The 16,141-nt window shown below is 44.0% G+C and overlaps 1 protein-coding gene across 3 annotated transcripts in view; it reads left to right on the top strand.

Moving 5' to 3' along the window:
- Positions 1-8,616: 8,616 nt before the first annotated feature.
- Positions 8,617-16,141, top strand: part of LOC100867361 (zwei Ig domain protein zig-8) — a 75,050-nt gene continuing 67,525 nt past the window's right edge. The window contains exons 1-2 of one of the 3 annotated variants that reach the window (XM_086914349.1): positions 8,617-8,755; positions 9,448-9,602. The gene's annotated coding sequence lies outside the window, so the exon portion shown is untranslated. Of the gene's footprint in view, positions 8,756-9,082; positions 9,186-9,447; positions 9,603-16,141 lie in introns of those variants that run through there. The other 2 variants (XM_086914351.1, XM_086914350.1) reach the window with 2 other exon arrangements.

Genomic DNA, 16,141 nt, shown 5'->3' with positions numbered 1-16,141 from the left:
ACAAACACACAATTCGTCTATTATTTTCTTCCATCTTTTCAATCATTTCTTTTCAATCGAACGATCTAAAAAAAAAAAAAAAAAAATGAAGTAAAATTCGGTACGTCTATTCTCTGAAAAATATAAAAATACTCGACATGCGTGCAGTTAATATATACATGCATACATATATATATATATATATTTTTCTTCCAGTGCTCCAGTAACGAATCGCATGACAGTCAATATCTATCTACCGGGCTGATCCCACAAATACCTCTGCTGGCGACATTTTCTATGGGTCGTAGCTCAGTCACGTAGATACGTAATGTGTATCGTTTACGTGCCCCACGGTATTTGTTCTTCCATTTCTCGAACCGCTCGTGCTATGTACCTTTAGGCTATTATCCCGTGGAACCGAATGCAAACGTGGGGACCGACCGCGGCAGCGTAGTGTACGATGCCCAAGAGAATACGTTCATTTTCATCGAATGCAGCAGGGTGGTGCACTCTCGATGCGCGCGACGCGAGACAATGCTTTTTAATCGCCTCGCCTCTCTTTTCACATGAGGGAATGGAAACACCACCCGGAGATATTCTTTTCCCGTCGAATTATAACCGGAGCTATTACATAATGGCCTGCCGATATTTATTACCCTGTAACATCCGCGAAGCTAAAAAAACTCGCCCCAACTCGACGTATCCCCTGTACGTTACTGTATATGTCCTCGTGCAACGCGTTATTATCCCCGTTTTATCGAAGAGTAAAATTGGACGAGATCGTTGATTAATTCGGGAATCGTGGAGGATGTTGTTCGATGGGTAGAGGGCAGGGGAGAGAAACGACGGGATCTCTTGGAATTCCGGGGAAGGAAGGGGAGGACGTACGTGTCCTGCGGGTCGAAAGTAAGTGAAAAGTAAAACGAGAAAGGCGCGCGGGGGAGAAGAAAAACGAGGACGCCGAAAGTACAAGGCTCGCCCGGGGCAATAATAATATCGGAAAGGTCGAGGCTTATACTGCGGCGAGGTTTTCCCGATAGTTCGAGCCTGGCCTGAACTTTCTGCCAAAGTTGCGAAGCTTTAAAGCGAAGGCTTTAACGGAGCTTCGCGCCTCTTCCCCTCCTTCCCCTCTTCCCCTCGTGGAACTCGTGTGGCGAGTAGAGAGAAAGAGTGGAAGAACGGGGAGGAAGGAGAAAGAGAAAAAAGGAGGAAGAACGGCCGTGGTCCGGCTACTACGAGGTTATTACAGCTCTGGGATCCTTGCACCGGGTTCCAAAGTTCCTTTTTGTCGAGTGTCCACGGTTCCCTTTCGAACTTTGATTATCCTCGAGGATTGTGTGGACGGAGGAAGATCGGAGGCAAATCGGCGAATTATGGATGGGCAAATGCGCGCGGCGAGAAGAGGCATTCCGTTCCACTCGAGGCGGAGTGGAGTCGGGCCGATTCGCGGACCGATTTAATTCGTTCTCTCCACGCTCGTCCCTAAATAGGCTTTGTTTGGTCGGTGGCCGACTTCTCGAGCGTTAGCAGGGGGAGGGAAGGGGGAGGGGGCGGATATTCATGGCCGTTTATTCGTGGCTCTGCGCGAGACCGTCCGGCATGGCCGCATTTAATAATTCATTCGGATTAATGCGAATTGCATTTGAATACGTAAAGATCCCGTCGCGTGGACGGATTCATATTTTGAATTACGTCGTCGTTTTAATCGGCCTCTCGTTTTCTCCTCTGTTCGAAGTAACGAGCTCGCGTTTGTTCGTTTATTGTCGTATATCGTTTCTGTATATACGCTCCTCTACGATGCCAACCATTGGAAAGAATCGGGCCGAAGAATTCGATTCGTCGTCGATGAACGATACGATAACGATATCGCTCCAGATCAGTTGCGGAAGATCGCAACAACGTGTGGAAAACGCGTGGAATGGAAACACCTCGGTGAAGACAGCGTGTTGAGAGGGTGGGATGCTTGTTGTCGTTGGTACGACTAGGAATATATATTCGAACGAACGATACAATCGAGAAAGGGAATCGAAAAGTATCCTTGCGATCCGTTCGAAGCGAAAAGCAAACGAGGATTTCGATCACGTGGAAGCGTAATGGTCGGTAAATAACAAATGAGCCGTGTCTGGCCGGGAGAAGAGCAGTCGTCATCTTTCATCGGAGTCGGTGGAGAGATGTTGGAAGTTTTGTAAGCGGGCCAACAACGAAGGCGTTCTCGCCGTTTCCTTATTCAACCGGCGCGAGAAGTTGGAACTTTTCGAACACCGATTCCGGCCCAACCTTCTGTTCTAATTTCCACCCATGATAAATTGGTAATAAGTCGGTTCAGATGGCTGCAACTTTTCTTGCTTCACCGCTTCTAAGTGGCCCCCGTCACTTAACCACTCCCCCGCTGTTTCCACGGAACAAACATCCCCTCTCTCTCTCTCTCTCTCTCTCTCTCTCTCTCTCTCTCTCTCTCTCTCTCTCCCCCCCCTCCTCCGTTTTCTCGCGGAGTTTCCTCGCAGTTTGGAAAAGCAGGACCCGTTCCCTGTTTACCGGGCGAAATTTTCGCGGCAACGGTAGAATGAAAATTGCGGATGCTTTCGTTGCATCGAGTTTCATCGATTATTCATTCGGGGATATCCGGTGAAAACCTTGTTTCCCCGTAACGCGATTAAATAAACGCTTAATTTGCATGAGACTCGAATTGGAGATCCGTTGGGAGTGGAAACAGAGAAACGACTCGAAAACGCGTACAATCATCTTGCTTGTCCATCGTGTTTCGACATCGCTCGTGTCGTGAAAGAACGAAGGGGGGTTTTCACTGGGTTACGAATATAACGAGAGAACGTGTCGTCGCTTGTTTCCTCTCTCTCTCTCTCTCCCTCTCTCTGCACGCGATAAATTGTGTAACCCTGCCGATGTTATACGCAACTTTGCTGGTTTCAATTTCCTCCAGTCGATTCATGCTCGATTTCGAATCGTGATTCGATTTGCGTTAACTGAACGATACAGTTCCATCCTGTTTCGTTCCGCCGACGAAAAACAAATATCGGAGATATTTTGTTACCTGCGTACCGATATCACAAAGAATTTGTTACCGGTTGTTTTCGAATGGTAGTACGATTTTGATGAACTGTGCAAATTTTACGAGGCAAACGTGATGAATGCGCGGAAAATGTACAATGCAATCGTACTCCCGTTATTTATTCAACGTTATAGAGGGAACACGTGTATCGTGCGCGTAACAAATTTGTATTCCCGTATTACAAATTTTATTGTAAAAGAGGGAGGCGGAAAAATCGGGATATTTGTAATTTTTGTAATCCTTTCGAGTGATGCAACACATACATATATATATATATATATAGAGAGAGAGAGAGAGAGAGAGTGAAACCCATTACGAACTATCCGAATCTTGTAACGAAGAGGACAAATATATATATATATTCACGTTCGAATCCTTGGAGAGGATGTACTTACACTGTCGTTTCGAATATCCTCCTCGCGAGACCCCGGACGTCCGTGAATTTAACCGTTGACTTGGTCTGAGATACGACGTTCCTCCAAAGCACCGCTAATGGTCTTCGAAAAGTTTAATCTGTACTCGCGATATCGTATGCATTAGCGATGTACTCGCGTTGTACAAACTCGGTTACTCTTACGCGGCAACTTTGATCATCGATACAAGTTGAACACGTTTGGAATATCATTAACGACGCGACGATTTCCTCTCCACCTGTTCCATTTAGATTAAATATTCACGTGTCGAACGCAACGTCATCTTGTAACGCTTCATGTACGTCGTGCAAACGAAACGTAAGAAAGAAGAATGGACCGACGATTAATCCCGTAATTTCCACTTCTTTCGAATCATTGCTTATTTAATTTTCGTCCCGTATGGAATTAAATCGTAATCGCTGTGTTGACAAATACGAGCGTGCGAATACGGTGAAAAAGCAGCGTACGGAGACCGTAATTAACAGAAAGTTGGAGAATAATCTGCTCGGTTAAAGACAATCCCAGTGATTAATGCGCTTTTCTATCCTCCTCCACGTTCCCCTCCTCGTTCCGATGACCGGTTTTATCCCCGGCAAGGAACGCGCAATTATTAAGCGAACTTTCAACTTTCTCGAACGAATCCCTCTCCAGGTTCCAGCTGCTGCTTTTGATTTTAATCTCTCGAAATCCGTCCCGCGTAAACGCCACTCGGATATTTCGAATAATTGCGCGTATGTTTGCAGAATATATATATCCTGTCGAAACTTTCTCGTCTCGAGTGAAAGAGGATCGAGATTTGGCCTCAAGATTTTAATAACTTTTTAAAAACTATCCCTGCGTTACTTATTCTGTCGAATCTGTCGAATTTATGAAGATTTCCGGCTTGTCAGACCGGTTTTTCAGACAACTTTCGGAGAATCACGAGACGGGGAACGGACGACACGTTCTATCTACGTGTATATGCGTCGATATCGACAGGAGATCTCACTCGGCGTGGAAGAGGAGAAGACAAATGGAGAACATACGACGAGGTTTCTTGTAGCTTGTCTTACCGTCTACGCTCGAAGGATGCATCGTTGATACGCCGTTGATGAAATTGGCGGACGTGGTGGAAGCCGGTTGCCAAGTTACCACGGTCTCCCGCGATGCGCTGCTACGCGAATCTGTTTACCGACTCTATTTACGAGGTTGGGCAACCGTGTAAACCATCCTGCTAATAGAATATGCCCATATTCTGGCCCCGTAGGAAGCATAAGGGCCGAGACCCGTAACGAGTAACCCCGGTGTTATCGCGATTTTCCCCGCTTCGACCCGCCCCGCCCCGAGTTCAACTTTGCACAACGACGAGCCCCGGCTATCCCGTGCAATCTGCCCGGCCGAAACTATTGAGTTATTTAGCAGTTTCCGGGATGATTATTGAAACGAAGCTTCGGATATAGTAGCCCTGATTTGTGGAAACTGGTGGTACGGTATGCTTGCACTGGAGTTAACTCCACGATTGGATAACCGTAGCCGTGTGCCGGCTGCTGGATACTTTATGGATTAATTTCGGCTGTTTGCTTGCTTGCGCCGTGTGCGAACTGTTGTCCCCGTGCAAATGATGCGCTATCGGAGGGTAATCAGCCGTTCGACCATATTTATTTCTTAATCCTATTGAACGATTCTTTTTTTTCTTTTTTTTTTTTTTTGCAACGAATGGAAACAGTTTAATGTCGTTATTTATAATGTGTTTCAGGATTGTCGACGATATATTGAAAAGTAAGCGAGAACGAGGTTTTCGAAATTGCAAAATTTTTGGAGAGAGAGAGAGAGAGAGAGGGAGGGAGAAGAAGCGAGTGTATCGTAGCGGAAATAGCTTTAATTTTTGGAATCACGTTCGATGGCGAAGAGGGTAGGAAAGGAATTAAGACGATCGAGTTCTCCATACGAGGCGATCCTGTTGAATATTTTAATTGAGATTTTCTTCTTCTTCTTCTTCTTCTTCTTCGTTGCCAAGAATGAGGTGAATTTTCCCCCTCCTCGGATATTCTTGATTGGAAAAAAAGGGGAAACAAGTTCGTTCGTTTCTTCACTCCCGGTTGAATTAAGCTAAACGCGGCCGATATTTAATTATTCCGATTCCATTTGCTCGAATTCCGTTAATTTTAATCCGATCAATTAACGAATCGCGCGACGATAATGGTGAAATATTCCTACATGAAATTATTATTCCCTTCCCTTCCTTTCTTCGTTTCATAATACGTTCGTACCGGACAGACTCGCGCAAAAAAGAGTTTATTCGTGACGCGTTTTGAGGGATCATGGACGACTGAGCATTCGGGTTTCAAGATATGTCGGTGAATCGGAAATTCTCTCGAAGGAAGGTAGAGGGCGGCAATCGTATAAACAGCACGACGGTTCGAGCTTGTAGCCGGGATCGGTGGAAAATCCCGTGGTGGAACGGTTGAAACGGTTGAAAGGGGAGAGCCGGCCGATGCTCGAAGTGAATTCAATGCCGAAATCAACGATACGATCCACTAGGAAAAGAATCGACATCGAGTTGGAAAAGCGAGCTATCGCCACGAATGGAGAAACTGGTGGTGGGAGACGGACGGGAAATTCTGTCATGAAACAGAAGAAACTGGATCACAATGGGGTAGATTTTGCGAAAATGTGCGATCGAGCGATCGTGCTCGTGCCTCCCAGATATTCACCGTGAAAGGATTGTTAAATGGGAGAAGAAAGAAGGGAGAAGCCGGCGTGGGTTGAGTGAATTCGAGTCGTCCTCCTCTCCCCCCCCCCCCAGTTACGATTATACAATTCGTGTTCCTGCAAAAGTTCCAACAATCGTGGATTAGTTTATTTCGTTTGGAAGAAACGATCACGAGAGTTTCGCGAAGCTTTTGTCAATTTCCCTTTTACGTCAGATTGCAGGCGAGCATTGTTCAAAGGTTCAATTACGATTTCCTTATCTTTCTGCGATGCATTCCGACGAAATTACAAGGCAACGAAGCCACCGACGTGAAGGAACCGACGAATTTAAGGGTTCGCTTTGCGTGTCGGCGCGGAATACGTATTACGCCGACTGGTATTACACCATAATTTCACTGCGCTTTTTTTTCCCTTTCTCCCTCTCTCGTTTCACCACGCGACGCGGTACGCGAAGCTTTCCGTTTGTTCCTTTGATTGCGCCAGAGCGCCTTCTCTGCCTTTTTTTCCCCTTTTTTATTTCTTCTCTCTCTCTCTCTCTCTTTCTCTCTCCCCCTTTTCTCCGCTTTCCCCGCTCTCATTCTTCCCGTTCATTTCCGGGACGACTATAAATTCACGGACGAGGTGAAACGATAGAAAACGGGTCGAAAGGTATCGCTGCTCGTGCTTTTTCGGCCAAATCGAATCTAAGGGGTAGATCAAATAACTGAACGTACGTGCTGTGACTGGAACGTACGAAATTTGGAGAATCACCAAACGGCGGTAGAGATTGCGGTGGTGGACTTGGTAGAGAGAGAGAGAGAGAGAGAGTCCACTTTTGTTGTAAAGGTACGATCCCTGTGTTTTTCCGGGGAAGGGAGAAAGGAATCGGGGAAACGCGAGATCTTTGTGAAAAAAAATTCTAGTAGATTTTCCTCTGCCGTAAAGGCTTATTTAAATCGACGGCATTCATACGCGTGTTTCGCTGCAGATACTGCGCACATAAATTTGAATTTGAATAAATTTGAATAAACATACACGGAATAACGTGTAAAGAATATTTTCGCGTACCTTCGCTCTTTTATAACCGTGACTTCGTACCTTGAGGATCGACTATCGTTCTCCGCGAAGAAACGCGCGCGTGTTTATCTCCATGTTCATCTCAAGATCGAGAGTGGGAAAATGATCGAAGATGGAGACGGATAGTGACAGAGATCGATAAAAGAGAGACAGATGAAACTGAAATTTCTAGAATTTTTAAGATATGGATGGTTGGTCCGTGCCCGTGCCTCTTACGATGCTATGACGATCGACAATGGAATTCCTTCAAGATTTCTTCTAGAGATACAGAAAAATTCGATTGATAGCCACCTATTTTGATCCATTTTCACTTATACAGCGTGTTCAAATTTTTTTTTTCTCTCTCGCGATGGTAGCAGGCGTTCGTTCCATCGACGTTTTCTTTTTTTTTTTATGGGAGTACGCTTACAGATTTTCCATTTCTCCTTTCCAGATTAGTCTGGGATAGAACGCCATTAAATAGACCATTCCGAAACGGTCTGTGACCGTGACGAGCGACGGAGAAACGAACGGCGCGATGGTGAATTAATTTCACGACAACTCGTCGACGCTTCGTTATCGGTTGCCAATCCCGTTCCTACGGAAATGCATATCGATATCGTCTGGATATCGTTGAACGTTTTCCACAGTTTCGCCGTGTACCTTGTAACAATTTCAATTTCTGCCCCACTGAAATCCTATTCTCCCTCCGAATACAATGGGAAATTTTATCGAGCACCACCTCTCCGCGTCTTCCATCTGCGTCCCACGCATATCCCCGCATCGACTCCCCCCTCTCCCTCTCCCTCCTCCCTCAAACGATTCAAGCCTCGTTCAACACAGTTACCGTTTTTCTACCATTTCCACCCAGTCTCGCGGGATTATGTTAATGACGACTCTCTCGTTTCTACGATCGACGAAATCCTGGCTAATGGTACGAATCGAGTGATTCATACAAATCTGGTCGAGTGTAACTCAATTCGGCGGAAAGATAATAATTACCCATTTGGGTCCTCGGAAATCGTTGAATCGTTCGCAAATTAGGGAGAATATGTTCGTTCTCGCGTGTATTGTTTTATAGATTTGTTACCATCGAACGGATGATATTTTAATGGTAAATTAAAGGGCAAAAAATATCGATAAAAATTATTGCATTCCGCTCGATTATTATTCATAGTCATATACACATATATATAATTTATCGTTGTCGTTTGTGTTTTATCGAAATTTCGTTCGAATGAAATATCGTGTACGATGAAATAATATATGTACTTGTATAATGAATATTGGAATGAAAACATTCATTCGTGGTATGCATACATACATACACGTGTACGTATATAAACTATTTATAGTACGAATACGTATAAACACAATACGTATCATCGCGACTGAACTGGTGGCGACGTCACGCGGAAAAGGAAAACATACGAGCATAAGAAAAACGAGTCATGAGTTTGAATTTCAAAATGGCGTCTGTGAAGTTGACACGTGTGGTGCGTAACAAGTGTTTCCGTGGAAAAAATAGTTAATCTTTCGTCTCGACTATTCTGTTACATCGTTTTCATAGGTAAGTCGACAACTGAATAGTGATTTAATCCGGTTATATGCGCATAAGTCGAAATTAGGTATGAAAATAGACATAGAAGCGTGCCGTGGGAGAGCTTGGCATTCTCGAAATTATTAGTTGGCGAACTATTTGCATTAACGGTGGATCAAAGAAGACGATGTGGGCTGTTGTGGCACGGTATTTCATAAACGTTAACCGTGATTGCGTACCAAGACTATATTATAATAGCACGACGCATTAGTATTGTCGAAAGTTCATCTTTAATCAAGTGCTTATTGGAATCAGTCGTGTGCGCATGCGCGTGTATGAATGTCGCGTCGTGCGTGTCTTCTTGTTCGTCGGAAAGCAAGATGGTAACAACTAACCTACTCGAAAGATAGAACTTTTGATGTTGCAAAAGCACCTGCATCGTCTAACCTCGTTTGAAAACGTAAAGCTCGAAGAGTTTCCATATTCATTCAACTTACTTTGACTTTGCGAGGAATACCACTCTGGTTGTTCTGTTGCTGTGACGCCTTGTTAAATAAGAATAGATTTCTCTGTTATTTATGCACTTCTCGCGACAAAATTTTAACATTTCGCGTTCGCGTCTTCGAATTATTTACGAAGTTATTCTACGAAGATTTCTACGAAAAATGGAAAAATTCGTAAAGTGAACAATTTCTTCAATGGTATTTTCATATTTTTTTCAGGTGGATCGAGTTTGGCGAGTGTGGTCGCTGGGAGCAAGCCGACGAGACTTTTGAATAAACCGGATTTCGACGACATCGGCCCACGAAATGTCACCGCCATTGTTGGCCAAACAGCGGAATTGAATTGCTTCGTGAAACATCCTGGAGACAGAGTGGTGAGGGACGATTTATTTTTTAAAATATATTTCGAGACGAATATTAATGCGAGTCGTTAGGTAGAAACATTTTTCTATTGATAATCGCGAATGTTCTTTTTTTTTTTATATATATATTATATATAAATCAATCTCAACGTTATTTTCTATTGTAATGTATTGGTATTTTATAAATCATTTTAACAAATGGTACAAAGTAACGAGTTTAATGGATGATGAAATGCGTTATTTTTCCGCAGTTATTCATATAGGAAATATTCGTGTAGGGAAATGCTAGGAGTACAAACATTTTATCGTTTATTTCGAGAAATATCGTAAAATCGTTAGAGAAAATAAGAGAAATATTTTTATTCGTATTTCGTATATAATATTCCATTCATCGATTAATTTACTTTCGCAATGATTCGACGAGTGTATATATATATATATTTTTCGTCCTTTTCGCGTGTAATCCGTGCATCGAAAGCATGTACAATTGTATCGATGAAATCACGAATAATTTTATGCATAATAAAGGTTCGGTAGGCGAAATGGCGAAACTTTACCCAACTGATACCGATGATTTCTAACACAATGTAGTTCATTAAATGTTCGGCAGTGGATGGTTAATACCATCAGGAACAGCAGCATACCGAAATCTTCGCATAATTATGGGTATTTGGGCATTAGCATACGTATAAACCGTATCAATATACGTAATGACTAGTTTTCGGTTCGGACTCACGTACGCAGAAATCGTGTAATGTTTACTTATCGAGGTGTATCCGCATATTGTTGCAACATTTTCCGTCCCACACGGTTCACGGATTTCTGGAAACGTGTGAATTATTAATCACCGTACGAATTAGGATAAATTAACAGGAACGGATAAACCTCGATTTCAATTCATTTCACGGATTATCTATTCAGGCAAATTTCGTCCGTGATATTTTTAAATTTCGCGCGAATGTTGATCGATAAAAATCATCGTTCGCTCTTGCTAAATACTATTTATTTTTGCCTTCGATCCGTATAATATAAAATGATATTTACATCGAATAAAAATCATCCTCGCTTTCGATTCTGACCGTCGTGGATTCGATTATTTTATATTTCGCCATACAAAAGCGAATCGATGGGTGGAAGAAAGCTATCATCGGTTCGGCTTTTGTACGATATTCACCACCACTGATGCCTCTTTGATATCGGTTCGGGTCGAGTCTACTTTAACATCCATCCATCGAACTAGCAGCAAGAAAGACAGTCTTTAAATCTCTTCTCTTCCGGTTCTCGAATCTGTCCTGAATACATCGTACGCCTGTGTGTGTATACACGTATATGTTCCCCCTTGTACGTGTCAATAGCGGTATGGCTGTCTCTTTAGCTCGAGCCGGCCAAGTGCTGTCTTTAATTGCTAGACAGGAGAGTCTCGAACAGCGGAAGAAGCAAGTGCAGGTTAGACTAGGATTGCCAAGGGTGGCCACAGGGTGACTGCACCCTCGCCAGCGGCAAATGAACCGATCAAGTATACTTGGCCAAGCGGTTACAGAAGAGAATCCCCTTTTCCTCTATCAATCAACTCGCTCCTCTGTATATACATACGAAACTAAAAGGCACGTGAGCCAACAGCAAATGAACGAGCGATTAATTTAACTTACAGAGACGCGTACGTATAACAAGAACGTATGAAAAGATCGAAGGATAAACGTTGGATAATTGAATAGGAATTTCGAATTGATGAATTCTTTTTCTTCTTCTTCTTTTTTTTTTTTTTTTTGTTATTTAAACTATATTAATTATACAGCGTGGAAGAAGGGTAATAATTGTTCACAAATGTTAGGAAAATGAGAGGAGCTATTGGTTAAGTTCTTTGTGTTCTTTGCGTTTGCACGTGTGCTTTTATGCACTTTAGATTTCTTCACCCTCCGACATTTTCACCCTTGACGCACACCCTTGATGACTTGTCACCGTCACGATTGCGTGTGTAACATTAACCGCATACCTTTTTCGTGGATTAAATTCACCAAGTTCATTCCATTAAAAGCTGAAACATTTTTTCGTAATTCACGAACGAAAACAATTGTTCCACGCTCCGCATATCGCGCCATTCTCCGCATTTCCATTCCCTTCTCGTACATTCGTGTTTTATTCCGCAACCGCGACATTAGCATCGGTAACACGCGAATTTTCGAGTGAAATCTATTCGGTTCTTATTATTACGGGAAATGCATTAGCCTTGAATAATGCAGCAGGTTTGATACGGTGATATACGAGCTTCTTAAAATTCCGTTGGAAAACTGTTGCTCCGCCGCTGTTCCCTCTCCTTCTCCGTGGGGAAAAATAGTCGGAGAATTGTCCATCTAGTTTGCGTAGCATTCGTCTCGATTCCATCTAACGGTGTCGTGAAAGTGATCCGTTTAATTGATCGAGCTCCACCCTATCTGCGCAAATAATTGGAACGACTTAATCGTGTGTACACAGCCCGCAAAAGGAATCGGTGATGCGCGTGCGGACGACTCGATTATTCCGTCTGTACGATACGATACGTTTGTTCCTTCAAGAGATCAAAATCGCTTGGTCGCGATCCTTTTCTATTTGAAAAAATTCGCGAAACCGTTATTTTTCCTGTCCGCCGCGTTAACGAATACATGGATCTATCTACATGGAACGGCTTCGACATGTCGGACGAAACGGCGTTAAATTCGCCCGTCCAATGATATTTGATCGGTTTGAAGGAGCGATAAAATGTCGCGTGAAAGTTGGTTAGAGTTAGTTTCGATCGGTCGGTTCGTCGATATTAAAAATAATCGAAGACGCGCAATCGTGCAAAGACGCGATAAACCATTCACCGATGTTTCCGCAACTTCTATAATTGATTTAGCACCGGATCAAGAACGTAGTAATACGTATAACTGCTTTATATCGCGGAAGGGATCCCCGTTTAAACTTAGTTTAATTAAACCGTGGATTTATTGGGTGGCCGCTCGATGCACACGCGAGGATACGGGTGCATTGTTCAGAGCGACGAGTTAGGGCCACGATGTGCGTTGCCTGGCTCCCGAGACTTGGGGAGTCGAAGGGAGCGTCGAATGACGAAATCCGTGTTATTTGTGCGTATTTGTGACGTGTCGCACAGGTATATCGCGTGCATTACAATAGGATATCCGATCCTCGATTTTGTCATCGACTGGGACGAACGAAACGTATATATAATCCGCGCGTGGGATAATCGGGAAGAGAGAAAGGATCGGCAAAGATTCGTACACGAAAGTGATAGAGAAAAGGGATAGGGGAAGGAAAATGTCGTGGAATTAGTCAGGACGGCATATTCAGTCAGGTGAATCGTAGTTTAACGAAGGACAGACAGGTCTTGCTAGCTCGTTGGAAATGGTAAATTGGCGTAGACGACAAGAGAGCGTAGTTAATTGAGATGAAGGAGTTGCCGGGGAAATTGGGTTGAAGTACGACGACCGGTTGTTTTGTGTCAGCTGTTGAGCACGGATGCCGGAATTTCTTCTGGCCCGCTATCGATCACACGACGCGCACCGCTTCTGCTCCCAAATAATTGTCTTTGAATTTGTGAATTTTGCCCGCTCTTTGTACCAGACTTGTGCATAGGTGTTTGGACGGTCGTTGTACGCACAAGGGGTAATTTTTGAAAAGCGAGTTGCAGGAGGGTTCGAGCGCGCGTTTACGTATTTAAATATTTATACAAAGGCGAGGCAAAGTTTGCGGCAGGTGTGGAGAATTTTCGACAACTAATTATACGAAACTGCAAATATGGTTAGATCGATCGTAGAAGTTTCAATTACCTTGGGAGAGAGTAATGCACTCCGTTACGGTGTATTGGAGACGACGACGAAGCGTTTGCAGCAGATATCTTATTAGCACGATGGTTACGTTCATTAAAGTTCGATGAACAATTAATCGGTCGCTATCTGTCGCATAAAGCGAGCCCCTCGTCCGTCTAATCGAAATGCTAACTACAGGCATTAATAACTTAATTGCAGAAGTGCGTTCCATTGCATTCTCTCCCTCTCCCTCTCTCTCTCTCTCTCTCTCTCTCTCTCTCTCTCTCGTGTTCAAGGACAAATAATTAGAATCGGCAATTAGAATCGTCGAAGTTTGCCGGCAAATTTATGAAGATATAAGATATAAAACGGAATCTTGGATCGCGCAATTTATGAGATAACAATCGAGCCGTGAGAGAAATTCACAGAATTGTTTGAAAATTGTTTCCGCGTTGAAACGGATAAGATGAAGTTGCGAGAAAAAATTTTCGCTAAATTATTAAAATATTGTAATAAAATGCGGAAAATTTGTATAAAATGCTCGCGTGTTTCGCGCGGAGGAGGAGCTTAATTAAAAGAATAAAGCGGGAGTAAAAGGAGATATCTCCTCGAAGTGGGTATATAAAGCAACGAATGTGCTTTGTTGCTCGGACGCAATCCGGGGAAAAAATGTCCAACTTCTACGAATCACACCTGCAACCTGGTCGCTGGACACAGGGTCCGTAACGAACAAAGAAAATGCAAGTCAGCGCACGAGGGTGGAAGTTGCAAAGGGATGGACGGGGAGAGGTCGTCGCGCAGCTTTCGAGAGCGGACAGATGTTATCTTTGAACAGGCTGCTTTGTCGCAATCCCTCCACCGATGGCAAAAAGCTGCAGCCTCGCCCTTCCTTCTTGATTACCCGTCCCCCTGCGATCATTAGCCCCGTTAATTAATAATCGAAGATGACCGATCGACGAAGATGTCGGTCGTGGAGGAAGTCGCGCGCGACAAATCGCGTTCGAACGACTTTTAATCGCGGCGAATCCTGCGGGCGAAATTGTTTTCCACCAAGGCCGGAGAGAAATAACTCGGCCTTCCCGGTGGGAAGGGAAAGGGACTAAGCCCGATTTAATCTCGTAGTAGACGCGTCTCGTCGTGCGAGGACGGGGTTGGGACGAGTTGAAACAATTTCTGCAGGAGGAAGAATCGAGAAATGCAATCGTCAGCGTACCGTGCGGCGGGAGGATTCTTCCTTCCTAATCTCCTCGCCTAGGACGAGGATGTTTGCGAACCTAGAGAGGCGTCCTGCACGATTTCTGGACTCCCTTCCCCTCCCCTCCCACTCGTCTTTCGATTACGATCCTCTGTCCTGCCGAGTTTGCACAGCGGTCCAAGGATCTCGTCCATTTAGGAGCCGCCATCCGCGCCATCTTCATTTCCAATAAGCGTGTGTTTGCGGATCGTACGAGGGAGGGAGACGTCACGAGACACGGGAGATTTGTCACGAATTTGTCCTCCTGGTATCCGTGGAGGAGGACACCGTATTATTATCGTGTGGTAGTCGTCGTTTGACGGTTAAGGGTTAATACCGCGGGCAAAGAACGGCCGAGATTCGAACAATAATAGCGAGGAGGCTGGGACTAGGGGAGGGGGAATGACGAGGCGCAATCGAGAAGAAGCTTTTATCTTTTATCCGGAGGATTAAAGGAGCACCGTTCGTCCCCGGGCAAACGATTGCTCTCAATTAGCTTTATCTGTATTTACGGTGGGCAGAGGTGAAACGGACACGAGGAGAGCACGCCAGCTGTTTGATTCTTCGGGGAAACTGGTTGAGCGAGAATTCTCTCTTCGTTTGTAGTTGAGGGAGGGAAGAGGAGAGGAGGGGATAATCGTTGAAAGACCGTGAATTGAAATTTCTAATTAAAAGGAATCATTGTAGGCGGTTCTTTTTCTTTTTCCTTTTTTTTTTTTTTTTTTTTTGTGCGACGAAACAATTTACAACGCGATTCCATAACGAAATCGATGCAAGGTATCGCATAAAAGGTATATATATATATATATAAAGAGACGAGAGAGAGACATGGAATATGGAAAGTGGACGAAAATAATCTCGTAATCCCTTATGAATTGTATGCGCCCGGTGAACGTGGCCAACATGAGATTGTTCTTTTCGATTAGTTTTGTTCACGCGATTTTGTTTTTGGCTCTTTTCTTTGTCGAAGAATAAGTGAAAAATAATGGTGGCGGGAGCGAGCGGTGGACCGTGCGACACGTAACAGAAATTACCGGTGTGACCGAGCACACGATCGGTTAAATTCTGCTGACCGATCTATTGCCGTTCTATTGCCGTTTCCACGAATCGTTTGAATCGACGACATGGCTGCTGTGGGAATCGGAAAGACGAGCCAACTGACGAAACTCGAAAGCGCACGGATGCTCGTTGTTCGCGTACCCTAGCTCGAAGATTGGAAACGATGAGGAAAGATTTCGATTCTTTGACGCGTGGCAAATTGTGAAAGAGAAAATAGGGAGGGCAAGGAAACTGTTATTTGGCGGTGTTCATAGAAGAGTGATGGTTGATTTTAAAAGGAGGTATCGTGGCGATTCGAATTCAAATATTTGATTTCGAAATTTAAAAAGAAAAAGAAGAGGTTGAGGAGAGAGATTGCACTCGTTGTTCGATTCGTCGAAGGATTCGCCAGAGTAAGTTCGTTTAGAAAGGATAGAAAGAGTATTTTTCAGTTGTAACAAATAGTCGGAAGATTGATTTTAAATGCGAAACTTGTT

This window comes from Apis florea, unplaced genomic scaffold, assembly GCF_048593485.1.
Source record: "Apis florea isolate Af1SG1 unplaced genomic scaffold, ASM4859348v1 contig_3587_pilon, whole genome shotgun sequence".
NCBI lineage: Eukaryota > Metazoa > Arthropoda > Insecta > Hymenoptera > Apidae > Apis > Apis florea.
This window is presented reverse-complemented; position numbering and strand designations above follow the sequence as displayed.